This window comes from Nicotiana tabacum, chromosome 2 (assembly GCF_000715075.1).
Source record: "Nicotiana tabacum cultivar K326 chromosome 2, ASM71507v2, whole genome shotgun sequence".
In the NCBI taxonomy this organism is placed as follows: domain Eukaryota; kingdom Viridiplantae; phylum Streptophyta; class Magnoliopsida; order Solanales; family Solanaceae; genus Nicotiana; species Nicotiana tabacum.
Window position 1 is genome coordinate 36180065 of NC_134081.1, and position 16981 is coordinate 36197045.

Genomic DNA, 16981 nt, shown 5'->3' on the forward strand with positions numbered 1-16981 from the left:
CAGAGTTGTTACAACTCTCGGAATCGCATTCCGGCCCCGATATCAAAAACTCCACTTCCGGTCCAAATCTCCAAAAATTTGACTTTTGCCATTTCAAGCCTAAATGAGCTACAAACCTCCGAAACATAATCTGGACACGCCCCTAAATCCAAAATACCCAACGGAGCTAACGGAACCGGCGAAACTCCATTCCGAAGTCGTCTTCACTCAGTTCCGACTACTGTCAATATCCTAAGACTTAAGCTTCCGTTTTAGGGACTAAGTGTCCTAAATCACTCTGAATCATCCTTTAACTGAATCCAATCATGCACGCAAGTCAATACACATAATACGAAACTGCTCAGGGCCTTATACTGCCGATCGGGACTTAAATTCTCAAAACTACCGGTCAGATCGTTACAAGTAATACATGGAAGCCAGTGAAATTAATTTCAAAATACAGTCAAATCTAATATCCCATCAACATCGGGATGTGACGAGACATCGTGATGTGACAAGACATTATGATATCAAGTGACTTCGATGTGACATGACTATCTTTACATCTTGACCACATATTTTTCTTTTTATTTTACATTTATTTTTATTTTAAAATTAAGTCCACACAAATCCTAACTACACCCACTATAAATTAGTACTTACACACTAAACGACATGGGGAAAAACTGGGGAAACTCTAATATATTTATCGATCTCCCATTCTTCTCTAACACATAGCCGCATCTCCCAAGAGGGACTCTCTCTCATTTTGGAGAACCTGCCGCCGAGCTCCTTCTTTCCCCCATTTTCGCCGTCGGCCAGCCATCAACGGCCATGGCTGCCGCCTTCTCCTCTCTCCTCTTCATCCCCTCTTCTCCTTTCTTTAACAACTGTAAAACGGGGATCATAAATTCATTAGATCTGACTAAAATTATTAGATCTTATCGAAAAATCCTTCACCGGTGACCGTGCTCGCTTGGCTTCTTTAAGATGCTGCTCTGACTCCATGATTATAGCGTCACTGATTCTGCCGACTCTTTAGGTTGCTGGTCGGATTTGTTTTGGCTATCGTTACTGTGTTCTTTTGTGATTATAAATGGTCATGCCGAAATAACGTTTTCGGCGACTGTTGTGCTCCTAACATTGCAGCGATCCTCTGTTCTTGGTCGATTATGATTTGCAAATTTGGATTTGTGTTTGTGGCTGATTACTCGATAGTGTTGGTGGTATTTTGGTACCATTCCGTCGGAGTTTCGGCCGACAAAATATTTTCCGGCGTCCTGTGCAATTTCCGGCGCCTCGCAAAATTTCCGGCCACTGTCACGTACTCGTTTTACTAGCTATTGATGTTACTTTCAAACTCCTTTTCTTATGTGATGGTTTGATTGTATCTTTGCAATTTCTGATTTCTCCTTGGCTTCCGTTTGGGATTTGTCCGCTGATTGTGGCCCTTGCCATTTCTGCTGCTTCATCGCCAAATGTTCTTCAATGGCTTGTCCCATGTTGATGTCGTGACCCCTTTTTTTACACTGTATTTGTAAGAATTCTCAAGTTTTGAAATATTGCTTTTCATCAAATATCGGCTAAACTAAAATAATGGAGACGACGAATTATTCTGTTGAATATTTGGTCCCTCATCGTCATCATGTTTGATTAGTTGGTTGTTGCAAGTGCTATAGTCTGACTAATTTCCTGATAATACGGGGTCGGGAAAATTGATACAGAATGACATCACATTGATTGACACTAGGTCGATGAAAAATAGCCACCGAGTTATTAAGGCCATGATGCTCCGAATGATCCTTCGGATTAGGCCCTATAATAACGAGGCGATGATGATAAACATCGAAAAATAAAAGATGATGATTGGAATATAAAAGACGAGAACACGACGAACCAACCTTCGGAGGGTGACACGGTTGGCCACCGAAGTCGCAACCAAGACGGTTCGTGTTCTCATGTCTAGACGTATATTACATATATCTGAGCCTCTTATATTATTTTTAAAACTATTTTCCAAAAAAAAAATTTCCCATAAATATTTTGCAAACAATCTTTCAGAAAAAAAAAAAATATTTTTCAAATCATTTTCAAGAGCAATTTTCAAAAAATATTTTTAAAACAAAAATCATTTCAAAAATGCATGTCACTTAATCAGTTTGTCTTTTACGTTACATTATTTCGCTAACAATTTTATTTCTCTTATCTTGCGAGGTACTTTATCTAAAACGCTTTGGAAAGATGACGCTCGGAGACGAAAACGAACCCTGTCAAATTCCCCGCTTCGTACTCCCGTTTTCGGATGTAAGTAAAACGTAAATTATAGTAAAACCGTAGATAGATGTTGTGCTTTGTTTGCTTTGATATTATATATTTGCTAAATACTTAGGGTAAATTGCATATAGTTAATAATTGGGTTAAATTACAATATTGCACGGTTAGATGATTTTCATGAAGTTTGTATGTATCTTGAAGATGTCATATATGTTTTTACAACTTGGTTAACTAAATTAGTCATGTACATAAAAAATGAAAACATGTTATCTTCTTTCAAAAAATAACAGAAAATAAATAATTCTGTTGCTCTCTTAAAGTTATATTAGCATACTTTTCGAACCACTTCATATGTAAATTATTCTTTAATTACCGCATCTCAAGTTGAAAATTATAGTTGGACTATCATATCTTTTTTTGAGAGACTTGGGTCTTGTGGTCATTTGGGCTTGACAAACAATTGGTATTTCAAGACCGTGACTATTAAGATGGCCTCTAGTTGCTCACTGAATGGCCATTCATTTGCTGATGCAAATATTTCTATTATATCGATATAATAATTTTCTTATGTCATAAACATCTCAATACATCTTTTATACCACATTCATTCATCAAATCAATTCTTTATTCATTATATCAATTCTTTCACTTTACTCATTATGCACTAAGATTATCCGAGGATGACTCTTCCTCCATTCTTTGATTAAATTCCTTGCTAACTATTCATCCATGTGTAGCTAAATATTCTTTTCCCTTTTCTCAAATCCTTTGGTATAAATTTTCTCTTGTTGTAGATATCCATCTAATACTTTTTACTCTAATTAATGAGTCATTTTCTCTTTAAATTTATCCTTATAAGTTCAAACTTTTATTCAAATAATTTGACTTAACATGCACTCTTTAGGTGCAATTCTCTCATATTATTCAATTTACACTAGAAAATACTATTTTAAAATATATTGTTATTTCTTTTATACACTACATATTATTGCATATATATTTTGTCTAATATTTTTCTATTCTTTATCTAGAACTCACTTTACACTCATCTTATCTTTTGAAATACGATTTGCTTGTTCATTTTACATATACTTCATACGAGTCAATATCTTTTAATCATTTCATTTCAAAAATACGAAAAATACTTGCATACTTCATCCGTGCATAATTCATTACATATTTAATATCATTATTGTTCATTCTAGTACACGTTAATCATTCTTTAATTCTTTATAATAGTTGTGAGTATTTGCTAATTATCTTTGAACCTTTCCTCCCTTATTTGATCGAGTCCACGAACCACATTTTGTGTATCTTGAGGGATACATAACACCTTCCCCTCGAGATAATATGAACCCTTACCTAGAATCTCAATTGATTTCGTAGTCCATAATTTAGTGTATATTACATAATGTGGTACAGGTGTCCTAGTGTACCTTAAACATTAGGTGGCGACTCTAACCTTTAACTAACCTTGTAGAGTACTATAAGTTGTACATTATTTTGACTTGTGCAAAATAGGGTGCAACAATAGTGAGTAATATAATCCTTACAATACATTAAAATAAAACACACAAAAAAAAAAAAAAATGAAATTAGCTGCGAGTTTCATTCATCGCTAATCTGTCACTAAATTACTTTTAACAAACATAATTTTTTGATAATTTATTGCTAATTAATCCATTGAAACAATATTAGCGACGGATTTTTCTATTTTTACATTTCTTGCTAAAAACGTGTAATAAACTTTTAGAGCCCGTTTTTTGTATTTGTAATAATCCAAGTCCTATTTTTTATCTTTCTCATAAGAAAATGTGTATTACATTCTTATACTCATTGTCTTAGTTTCTTCAGTCAAAACTGTAAGTTTTCGATAAACAATCTTGTTTTGTAGAAAGAAAAGAGTATTTTCGTCGATAAAAACAAGAGCGGAAGTGTACTATTGAATAAACTATATTTTGCATTCTTTATTTATTTTTATTTTTTATTTTTTCTTAGGTTTCAAGCATTGAAACAAGTATATTAGAACATCAAAAGATTATTTTGATATGAAGTATATTGGATTGAGCTGAAATCTAACACATAGGACGGATCAGTGTGATACTTCTGGAGCATGGACACATGGAACACCGGATGGACAACTGACAAACTAGGTGGAAATGCGAGCTTGTAGGCCATCTCACCCACTCTCTCAAGAATTTCAAAGGTTCTGATATACCTAGGGCTTAACTTTTCCTTCTTTACGAACCCCATCACACCCTTCATGGGTGAAATCCGGAGCAATACCCTCTCTCCAACCATGAATGCAACATCACAAACTCTACGGTCGGCATAACTATTCTGCCTATACTGAGCGGTACGAAGTCAATCTTGAATAATCTTGACCTTATCCAAGGCATCCTGTACTAGATCTGTACCCAACAACCGAGCCTCCCCCGGCTTGAACCATCCAACTGATGAATGGCACCGCCTACAGTATAATGTCTCACAGGGAGTCATCTAAATGCTTGACTGGTGGCTATTGTTGTAGGAAAACTCCGCAAGTGGCAAGAACTGATCCCAAGAACCCTCCCCCCTGAATCCATAACACAAGCACGAAGCATATCCTTCAATATCTGAATAGTGCGCTCGGACTGTCCGTCCGTCTGGGGATGAAATGTTGTACTCAACTCAACTCGCGTGCCCAACTCATGCTGTACGGCCCTCCAGAAGTGCGAAGTGAACTGCGTACCTCAATAAAAAATGATAGACATGGGCATACCGTGTAGACGGATGATCTCGCGGATGTAGATCTCAGCTAACCGCTCTGAAGAATAGGTAACTGCCAAGGAATAAAATGTGCCAACTTGGTCAACCTGTCCACAATGAACCGTATCGAGTCGAACTTCCTCTGAGTATGTGAGAGTCCAACAACAAAATCCATACTGATTCGCTCCCACTTCCACTCAGGAATCTCTAGCCTCTGAAGCATATCACCAGGCCTCCGATGCTCGTACTTTACTTGCTGACAATTTAGACACCGAGCTACATATGCAACTATATCCTTCTTCATCCTTCTCCACCAATAATGCTGCCGCAAGTTCTGATACATCTTGGAAACACCCAGATGAATAGAATACTGGAAACTATGGGCCTCCTCAAGAGTCAGCTCACGAAGCCCATCCACATTGGACACACAAATACGACCCTACATCCTCATAACCCCATCATCTCCAATAGTAACCTGCCTGGCACCACCGTGCCGCACCGTGTCCTTAAGGATAAGAAAATGAGGATCATCATATTGACGCTCTCTGATGCGCTCATACAAGGAAGACCGAGTGACTGTGCAAGCTAGCACACGACTGGGCTCTAAAACATCTAACCTCACGAACTGATTGGCCAAAGCCTGAACATCTGCTGCAAGCGGTCTCTCACCAACTGGGATATACGCAAGGCTACCCATACTCACGGCCTTTCTATTTAAGGCATCATCCACCATATTAGCCTTCCTGAGATGATACAAAATGGTGATATCATAGTCGTTCAACAGCTCCAACCAGCTCCTCTGCCTCAAGTTGAGATCCTTTTGCCTGAACAAATATTGTAGACTCTGATGATCCGTGAATACCTCGCACGACACACCATAAATATAGTGCCTCCAAATCTTCAGCGCATGAACAATGGCTGCCAACTCTAAGTCATGAATAAGGTAATTCTTTTCATGAACCTTCAACTGCCGCGATGCGTATGTAATCACCTTGCCATCCTGCATCAATACTGCACCGAGCCCGATACGAGATACATCACAATACACCTTGTAGGATCCTGAACCTGTGGGCAACATCAACACTGGCGTCGTAGTCAAAGCAGTCTTGAGCTTCTGAAAGCTCAACTCACACTCATCCAACCATCTGAATGGGGCACCCTTTAGGGTCAATCTAGCAAATGGGGCTGCTATGGATGAAAACCCCTCCACGAACCCGTGATAATAACCTGCAAATCCTAGGAAACTCTGGATCTTTGTAGCTGAAGTAGGCCTAGGCCAGTTCTGAACTACCGCAATCTTGTTAGAAACCACCTTTATGCCCTCTGTCGATACAACATTCCCCAAAAAGGCGACCGAGTCTAACCAAAACTGACACTTTGAAAACTTGGCATATAACTGGCTATCTCTCAAAGTCTGAAGTATAATCCGAAGATGCTGCTCATGCTCCTCTCGACTGCGGGAGTAGATCAAGTTATCATCAATGAATAATATCACAAAAGAATCCAGATAGGGCTTGAACACCCGATTCATTAAATTCATAAATGATGATGGGGTATTTCTCAACCCAAATGATATCACTAGGAACTCATAATGAGCGTACCGAGTCCGAAAATCCGTCTTAGTGACATTGGATGCCCTAATCTTCAACTGATGATAGCCAAACCTCAAACCAATTATCGAAAACACCTTGGCACCCTGAAGTTGATCAAATAAGTCATCAATCCTCAGCAACGGATACTTTTTCTTGATAGTTACCTTGTTCAACTACCGATAGTCTATACACTTTCTCATCGATCCATCTTTCTTCTTCACGAACAATACGAGCGCACCCCAGGGCGAGACACTAGGTCTAATGAATCCCTTATCTAGCAAATCTTGCAACTGCTCCTTCAATTCCTTCAACTCTGGCGGGGCCATTCGGTATGGCGGAATAGAAATGTGCTGAGTGCCCGGAGCCAAATCAATACAAAAGTCAATATCCCTATCGGGTGGAATCCATGGTAGATCTGCAGGAAACACCTCTGGAAACTCATGAACAACTGATACTGAATCCATGGAAGGAACCTCCAAACTAGAATCACGGACATAGGCCAGATAAGCTAGACATCCCTTCTTGACCATACATCGAGCCTTCACATAAGAAATAACTCTGCTGGTAGAGTGGCCATGAGTCCCTCTCCATTCTAATCTAGGAAACCCCGACATGGCTAAGGTCACCGTCTTGGCGTGACAGTCCAATATAACATGATAAGGTGACAGCCAATCCATACCCAAGATAATATCGAAATTTACCATATCAAGAAGTAGAAGATCTATGCTAGTCTCAAGGTTCCCAATAGTAATCACACACGAGCAATAGACACGATCTACAATAATAGAATCTCCCACAGGCATGGACACATACACAGGAGCACTCAAACAATCACGAGGAACAACCAGATATGAAGCAAAATAGGATGACACGTAAGAATAAGTAGATCCCAGATCAAATAGAACTGAAGCATCTCTATGGAAAACTGGAACAATACCTGTGATAATGGTGTCAGATGACTTAGCCTCAGGCCTAGCTGGGAAAGCATAACATCGGGGTTGGGCCCCACCACTCTGAACTACATCTCGGGGATGTCCTCTAGCTGGCTGGCCTCCACCTCTAATGGCCTGACCTCCACCTCTGGATGCTTGACCCCTGCCTCTAGTTGGCTGAGCAGGTGGTGGAGCAACAGGTGCCGGAACCATGGCACGGGAACTCTGCTGTGGCATGCCGTACAATAATCTTGGACAAAACCTCCTAATGTGACCAATGCCACCACACTCAAAACACCTATCTTGCTGCTGTGGTTGCTGAAGCTGACCCGAACGGGCCGAATAACCACGGTGATAGATCTGAATCAGAGGTGCACTGATAGGAGCTAATGGTACACTGTAGGCTGGCTTCCCAGAGTAAGGCACATATGGACCACGACTCCCTGAAGCATTGTGAGATGCCCGAAGCGCTCAATGAAATGGCCTGGGAGGATGGCCTATACCAAAAGTACCCCTGCCTCTAGATGAGATGCCACTGAAACTACTAGAATGATGAGGTATCTTATCAGACACCGGCTCCCTCTCCTGAGCACGAACCATCTCGATCTGCCTAGCAATATCTACGACCGTCTGGAAAGAAATATCACTCCCGATCTCTTTGGACATCTATAGCCTGAGAGTGAAAGTGAGCCCATCAATAAATCTCCTCACTCTCTCCCTCTCAGTAGGAAGCAAGATAGTGGCATGGCGAGCTAGGTCCACAAATCAAGTCTCGTACTGGGTGACAGTCATACCACCCTACTGAAGACACTTAAACTACCTGCGGTACTCCTCTCTCAGAGTGACCGAAATGAACTTCTCTAGAAATAGCTATGAGAACTGATCCCATGTAAGTGTAGGCGAACCAACTGGTCTAGTCAACATATAATCTCTCCACCATCTCCGGGCAGAACCAATCATCTGAAATGCTGCAAAATCGACCCCATTGGTCTCAACTATACCCATGTTGCGCAACACCTCATGACAATGGTCCAGGAAATCCCGTGGGTCCTCAGAAGATGCACCCCTAAAATGAACAACAAAGAGCTTGGTAAACTTATCCAAACTCAACATAGCCTCAGAAGACATAGCGGGCCTATCACCGGTCAGTGCCGTAACAACCGGCTGAACTACCCCAACTGGCGAGGCTGTTGGAGTCTGATACTGGGGAGCCACCTGCTCTAGGGTGTGAGTAGCAAGAGTATGTGCTCCTCCCCTAGCCTGAGAGATGGCTGGTGCCACCGAGAATGTACCGGTCTAGGCCACACTCTCCATAAGTCCTACCAAATGGACTAGAGTGTCTTGAAGCTCTGGAGAGGCTATGAACCCCTCCGAAACCTGAGCTGGTCCGATGGGTACAGTCTGAGATGGAACCTCCTTCTCAAAATCCACTTGAGGCTCCACTACGGGTGCTGCTGCTCGAGCTCTAGGATGAGCTCTACCTCTACCTCGGCCTCTAGCGCGACCTCGGCCTCGACCTCTGCCCTTGGCCGTAGCTGCCATAGGGGGCTCCGACTCTTGTCTTGCAGTAGATGCAGTACGTGTTCTTGCCATCTACGAGAGAACAAGAATAGAAGGGTTCAATCATCAATGATAGAATAAGAATCGCACGATAGAGTAATAAAGAAGTGATATTTTTCCTATACTCCATAGCCTCTGGAAGATAAGTACATACGTCTCCGTACCGATCCTCTAGACTCTACTAAGCTTGCTCGTGACTCGTGAGCGCTAGGCAACCTAATGCTCTGATACCAACTTGTCACGGCCTGAAATTTCCACTCTCGGGACCGTGATAGCGCCTAACATTTCACTTGCTAGGCAAGACAGTGTTAGAATAGTTTTTAGCCATTTTCAACAAATCAAATTAACCGATACCAATTAAACTGTAATAACTAAAATAGAGTATAAAGAAACATAATAACCGCAATATCTAGATACAATCCCAGAATTGGTGTCACAAGTGCACGAGCGATTAGAATAATACAGATAATGGTCTAAATGAAATAAAACTGTGTAAAATGAAATAAATAGCTAGGATAGGGAAGGGGACTTCAGGGCTGCGAATGCCGAGCAGCTGTACCTCAAGTCTACAATCCGGCAATCGATTCGAGCAATCTACTGATCGCCGCTAGGACCGACTCCAAAATCTGAATAAGAAGTGCAGAGTGTAGTATGAGTACAACCAACCCCATGTACTCTGTAAGTGCCGAGCTTAACCTCGACGAAGTAGTGACGAGGCTAAGGTGGGTCACTTATAATAACCTATACGCAGTATAATAATTATAATATGAAAGGAATACAGGAAAGTAAGGCAGTTAATTTATGAAATTAAACTCAATCCTCAGAATTGGTAAAACAAGAAACACCAGTACTCAGAATCTCGTATGAAAGTATCATAGGCTAACACAGTACAACAATTAATATAAAACACACAATCCGTTACGACGCGCAACCCGATCTCACCATATAATCATAATCAATATCATATTCCTCCCTTATTTCACCATATCAAAATCACATATAAAATTCGTTGCGACGTGCAACTCGATCCCACCATATCAATATCAATCCTCCCTTATTCAACCCGTTGCGGCATGCAACCCGATCCATAAACAAAATCAATAAATGTAATCAACTCAGCAACTCAAATCACGAATCACAAGGTAAGGCATAGGAGGCAATTAAAGCATGTAACAATTAAGACATGGAATAAAATAATTAATGGAATACGGGAAAGCATGGAAATAATTACTTTGACGACGTATATACACTCGTCACCTCGCATATACGCTGCTATACATGTAATTCACATAACACATAACTCAAGGGTTCCTATTCCCTCAAATCAAGGTTAGACCCAACACTTACCTCGCTCCGCAAGCAAATCAAAGCTCAACCGGGGCCTTTCCTCTAAAATCTGCCTCCAAACCAATTGAATCTAACTAAAATCGACTCAATAACATCAAATAATGCTAGGGAAATCAATTACAATACATAAAGTTAAGATCTTTACACTTTTCCCAAAAAGTGAACAAAGGTCAACCCCGGGCTTGCTTGGTCAAAATCTGAGATTTGGACCAAAACCATTTACCCTCGAGCGCGATTATGTGATTAGTTTCAAAATCCGATCTCAATTTGAGGTCTAAATCCCAAATTTACAAAACCCCCCAATTCTTCCCCAATCCCTAATTTTCTACCATGAAAGAACATATATTAAGGTTAGTAACTAATGGGTGTGGATGGAAATGGAAGAAAATAAGTTAAAGTACACTAACCTATTAAATGGTGATGAAATTTCTCTTCCAAATCACCTCTAGGCCGAGCTCTAATGAAAAGATGGTGAAAATGGGTAAAAATGGCCTCGGGTCTTCATCGCGTTCGCGAAGGGCCTGACGCGATAAGCACTGTGGCGCAAATGGTCTTCGCGTTTGAGAGAGGTGCTCCGCATTTGCGATAGTTCTTCCCCTTACCATAGAATTCGCAACCCAGTGATCTCGTTCGCGTAGCATACCAGCCCAGCCTTCCCAGGGTCCCACAAACCTTCGTGTTCGCGAAGGGTAAGCCTCCCAAAGCTTCACGTTCATGACCTATTCCCCGCGTTCGTGTAGGGTAAATCCCTCCCCAGCCCAGGTTGCTTTTCATGATCGCGGGAGTATCTTCGTGATCGCGAAGAAGAAAGCACCAGATGACAACAAAAGCTCAAAAACCAGAAATTTTCCTAAGTTCAAATCACCCGTAGCCTATCCGAAATTCACCCGAGCCCCTCGGGCTCCAAAGCAAACACACATACAAGTGTAATAACATCATGCGAACTCGCTCACACGATCAAAATATCAAAACAACACCTAGAACCATGAATCGGACACCAAAACAAATGAAATTTTTAAAGAAACTTAAGAACTTTCAATTTTTCAATCGGACGTCCGAATCACGTCAAATCAACTCCGTTTTGCACCAAAATTTACAGACAAGTCATAAATACTGTAATGAACATATTCCAAGTTCCAGAACCAAAATCTGAACCCGGTAGCAATAAAGTCAACCTACGGTCAAACTTATGAATTCTTTAAACCTTTAAATTGCTAGTTTTCAACAAATTACGGTAATTCAAGTTAGGGACTTCCGAATTTGATTCCGGGCATACGTCCAAGTCCCAAATCACGATACAGACCCACCGGTTCCGTCAAAACACTGATCTGGATCCATTTACACAAAACATTGACCGTAGTCAAATCCAATGAGTTTTAAGGCACGATTTCACATTTTCATCAATTGTCTCATAAAAACCTTCCAGAAAAAGGACACGGACTGTGCATGCAAATTGAGGAAGGCTAAATGGAGCTATTCGAGGTCTTGAAACACATAAATGAAAGGTAAAACTATAAATGACCTATCAGGTCATCACATTCTCCACCTCTAAAATAAACATTCGTCCTCGATCGGACATAGAAAAGTACCTAGACTGGTGAAAAGGTGTGGATATCTACTCCGCATATCCGACTCGAACTTTCACGTGGCTGTCTCGATTTCCTGACATCTCTACCGCACTCGAACTGAAGGATAACTCTTAGACCTCAACCGTCAGACCTATCGGGCTAGAATAGCCACCGCCTCCTCCTCATAAGTCAAATCCCTATCCAATTGGACTGAGCTGAAATCTAACACATGGGATGGATCACCATGATACTTCTAGAGAATGGACACATAGAACACCGGATGGACAGCTGACAAACTAGGTGGCAATGCAAACTCCTCAAGCGGCAAGAACTGATCCCATGAACCCCCGAAATCCATAACGCAGGCGCGAAGCATTTCCTCCAATATCTGAATAGTGCGCTCGGACTGCCCGTCCGTCTGGGATGAAATGTTGTACTCAACTCAATCTGCATGCCCAACTCATGCTGTACGGCCCTCCAGAAGTGCGAGGTAAACTGCGTACCTCGATCAGAAATAATAGACAAGGGCACACTGTGTAGACGGGCGATCTCGCGGATGTAGATCTCAGCTAACCGCTTTGAAGAATAGGTAACTGCCAATGGAATAAAATGTGCCGACTTGGTCAACCTGTCCACAATGAACCATATCGCGTCAAACTTCCTCTGAGTCCGTGGGAGTCCAATAACAAAATCCATAGTGATACACTCCTACTTCCACTTAGGAATCTCTAGCCTCTGAAGAAAACCACCACGCATCTGATGCTCGTACTTTACTTGTTGACAATTTAGACACAGAGCTACATATGCAACTATATCCTTCTTCATCCTCCTCCACCAATAATGTTGCCGCAAGTCTAGATACATCTTGGCGGCACCCAGATGAATAGTGCACACTATTCAGATATTGGCGGATCTTGACCCTCATTCGAGGATGAATGATCCTAAGCGGGGGAGGATGTAAGGCCCCATAAAATTTTACCTAAAATCTAGGGTTTCCTGGTACAGAGGTAGGCTAATATATTTGAGGGTTGTAGAAAATATTCGATCGCCTAATCATTTTGCGGGCCGCACATCTGTCGCAGAACCAGCATGAAGATTTTCGGAGGGAGATTCCGTGGTCCATTCTGCAGTCACAGAATTGATATGCGGGCCACAGACCTAGCCGCAGGCTGGACTAGACCAGCCCAGTTTTTTGGACCATTTCTGCAGTCCATTTTGCGGGCCACAGATCTAATCTGTGGTTCACTCTGTGACCACAGAGTTGAGTTTGGAGGGACCATTTTCTGGTTTTAAAAACCGACCCCATTTTTATAAAACAACATTATGGATCATTTTAGAAGGTTCAAACTGATATTTTAGAGAGAGGAAAGTGGTCTAGAGTGAGATGAAGAGTATCTAAGCTATTTATTCATCAATCTTTGCTCACGTCTTGAAGAATTCACAAGGATAACTCACAAAGACTTCATTCAAGAGGTAAGATTCTAGCTCTAGCCTTCAATTTCGAAATTTGGGTTGGTAATAGGTAATTGGGAAGAAGGTTTTGAGAATAAGAGTTGTTATTAATGCATGCATGTACTAACAAAGGTGGTCGGAAGGTTGTGGAGTATTTGTGGGTGGCCTATTTGTAAGGCCCCGTAAAATGTTACCTATAACCCGAGGTTTTGTGGTGCGTTGGGGAGTTGAAGAAATTTTTGGCAGTGCAGGGCATTTTCTGCGGTTCATTCTGTGATCGCAGAACTGATTTGCGGACCGCATCTGCCACGGAATGAAGTAGAAACTTGAGCTAATTTTGAGGACCATTATGTGGCCCATTATGCGGCCGCATAACCCTTTTGCGGGCCACAGATCCCATCACAGAACCAATGTGAGAAATTTCGGAAGGAGGTTCTATGGTCCAGTATGTGACCGCAGAATTGGTCTGCAGACCGCAGACCTATCGCAGAGTGAAGCAGGAACGTCCAGTTCTGGAGGGCCATTATGCGGTCCATTTTGCGGACGGCAGAAGAGTTATGCGGTCACATATGCGACCGCAGATCTGCATCGGGGCTCCATTTTTCCAATCTTATAAACTGAGCCCCATTTCATTTATCTAGCCTAAGGGTTCATTTTTGGGATGTTACCTGACATTTTGGAGAGAGGAGAGAGCTATTCTCGAGAGAGGAAAGGGAGGACTAAGTATTTCACTACTCTACTTTGATCAAACCTTGGAATTCCATCAAAAGGAACTTGCTAGGGCTTCAAAAAGGTAAGTATTTCTTCACCCAATTCTTCAATTTTGGGTTTGGGTTGATTGTGGGTGATGAGGGTATGATTTATCACATGCATGAGCTAATAGAGACTGTGGGGAAGTTGTTGAACAATCTTGGGTGGTTTTGTTGTTGAATTAGTTTAGGGAAAGGTTGGGTCATAGTTGTAACGGTCTTTGCCATATGAATTCCTCTAATCATGCTTATAATTCTCTCCTCCTTGATAGATTGGCATCGTTAGGAGTGTTGGGACATTATTGTGGCGCTACGAAAAGCTCTTTCGAGGTATGAAGGCTAAACTCTTTTTCTGGTATTGGAATTCCCGTGTTCCTACCAAACTCCATCATGTGAAGTTCGAACATGGAACGCTATTGATGTGGGGTATTCAAACGAGTAAAAATGATTCCTAATTGGCATAATGTGTTAGAACCCTCGTGTGTTAATGATTCTCTATTTTTTTACTTAATTATGTTATACCCTTTTGGGAAGAAGATATTGTATGAAATCAATGTGATTAAACACTTATTTCTCATATGATGAAATCTTATGAACTTACACTTGCTAAGGCCAAATGTGCCAAATGGTTGACTTGAAAGAGAACTCTTTTGTACAAACTATTATCGTTTTGGGAATCCAAAGTGTGGCATTGTGAATACACCTCTACCCGCATACATTGGGGGTGAGGCGGTGGGGCCACTTTGTGTAGGGTTGTGGTATTGTGAATATATCTCCACCCGCATACATTGGGGGGAGGCGGCAGGGCCGCTTTGTGTAGAGTTGTGGTATTGTGAATACACCTCCGTCTGCATACATTGGGGTGAGGCGGCAGGGCCGCTTTGTGTAGAGTTTGTGGTATTGTGAATACACCTCCACCCACATACATTGGGGTGAGGCGGCAGGGCTGCTTTGTGTAGAGTTTCTGGTATTGTGATTGCACCTCCACCCGCATATATTGGGGTGAGGTGGTAGGGCCGCTTTGTGTAAAGGTAGTTGCAGAGGATCCCCAACTTAAAAAATTATAAATGTTATTGAAAGCTCTTAATAACCTTGATATGGCTTTAATGGCTATCTAAGCCTTTTATTTTTACCATGATTCATCATATTCGTGTTGTATTTCCAAGTCCTTGCATAGGTGTTTGGTTTTCATACTAGTACTATTTGACATGTACTAACATCCCTTTTTCTGGGGATGCTGCATCTTTAATGGATGCAGGTGGTTCCACAACGGGAGGCATTGACCAGTGAGAGTGGTACACTCTCTTCCCACTTGACTTGGTGAGCCCCACTTCTTTTGTTCTGTGTGTATTATGTTTTGAGGTATAGCCCAATTCTTGTTGCCGGCACTATCATTGTACTCTTTTGTATCTATTAGAGGCTCCATAGATATGGTGTGGGTTGTGTATTGGTATTGGGAAAGTCAAGATAGTAATGTCGTATGTGTATTACATGTTCCACTTCAAACTATGAAAGTGTATGTATTTTGAGACTTTATAAATGAAGTAACTAATGGTGATGGAATTAATGTTGTTCATGTACTCTCTTGGTGTTAATTAAGGAAGTTTATCTTCTCTTTATTTATGAGTGAGTTGGGTAGAAGGCAATCTAGTAGGCTTGCTCAGCCGGGTTATCTCGGTTGAGCACCAGTCGCGCTCCCCGAGGTCAGGGCGTGACACTATTGAAGTGGGTATTGATTATGGGGTAAAGGAATCCACCATAGGAGGACCTTGAAACTTTAATGCACACCTAGTGCTTGATAAAATGCTCAAATGAGCTGAAACCCCAATATCTTCCTAATTATGGTTCAAATTTGTCATGTTTCTAATAGATTGAAGTCGATAGGATATCCAGAATATTGTAGTAATTTAAGAAAGTTCAAGCGAGGTATGTTGGCTAAAATCCTCTTGTAGAATCGATTTCCATGATGTCCTCGTAAGTTGCAATTTAGATTGGCTCAATTTCTATTTCTCATGTTCTGAGTCCTCCCTAATAGATTTAATTTTTCTAAAATAAGTATTGTACTGAAAGATGAATATACTCAAAATGTGCTCCAAATGTTCCTATCACATCATGATTCCCTCCGAAAATGTAATCTAGCATGATCAATGTACCAATGGTGTAATGATTTAAAATCATGTTTCAATTGCAAGTTGGTATGCCTATTTGTGGAAGAGAAACTCAATGTGCTTAAGACTCTTGTTTGTTCATATGTGTGCTTAAAGTCTTGATTTGAAATTCTCTTATTGATGATAATTCATGGTAATTCTTGAAAGTTATAGGGGTGAGTATGAAATATGAAATATGGCCGACGTGCCAAGAATGATATTACAATTATGGCCACTAGTGCCAATAAAATGGGAAGACGTGTGAAAGATTATGAAATGAGTTGTAAATCCTTTAAATAATAAATGGTTTGGGAGTATCGTTTAGTCACCGAGGAAGGGTAGGTCGAAATAACCTAACCTGAAAACTATACATGCTGATGTAGGAGTGATTGAGGGGTAAATCCCCGTGTTGATGTAGGAGTGATTGAGGGGTAAATCCCCGTGTTGATGTGACGGGATTGTTAAATATGGGATGAAATTGATGTGTTGAGATATTTTCCCTTAAATGGGATGAGATTATTGCTAGCAGGATGTGATGTGATGTCGACCCACATGACATTTTAGTGAGACGGCTTAGCCGATCGGGCTGAGATCGGATGCCATGCTGCACACATGGTGGTGTTGTGATTGGAT

The 16981-nt window shown here is 41.2% G+C and overlaps 1 long non-coding RNA gene across 1 annotated transcript; it reads left to right on the forward strand.

Annotated features, from left to right (window-relative positions):
* The first annotated feature begins 603 nt into the window (after positions 1-603).
* LOC107776965 (uncharacterized) lies at positions 604-15779 on the forward strand. Its single transcript, XR_001646104.2, has 2 exons — positions 604-2283; positions 15460-15779. It is a non-coding gene; the product is annotated as an uncharacterized LOC107776965 (long non-coding RNA).
* Positions 15780-16981: the final 1202 nt, after the last annotated feature.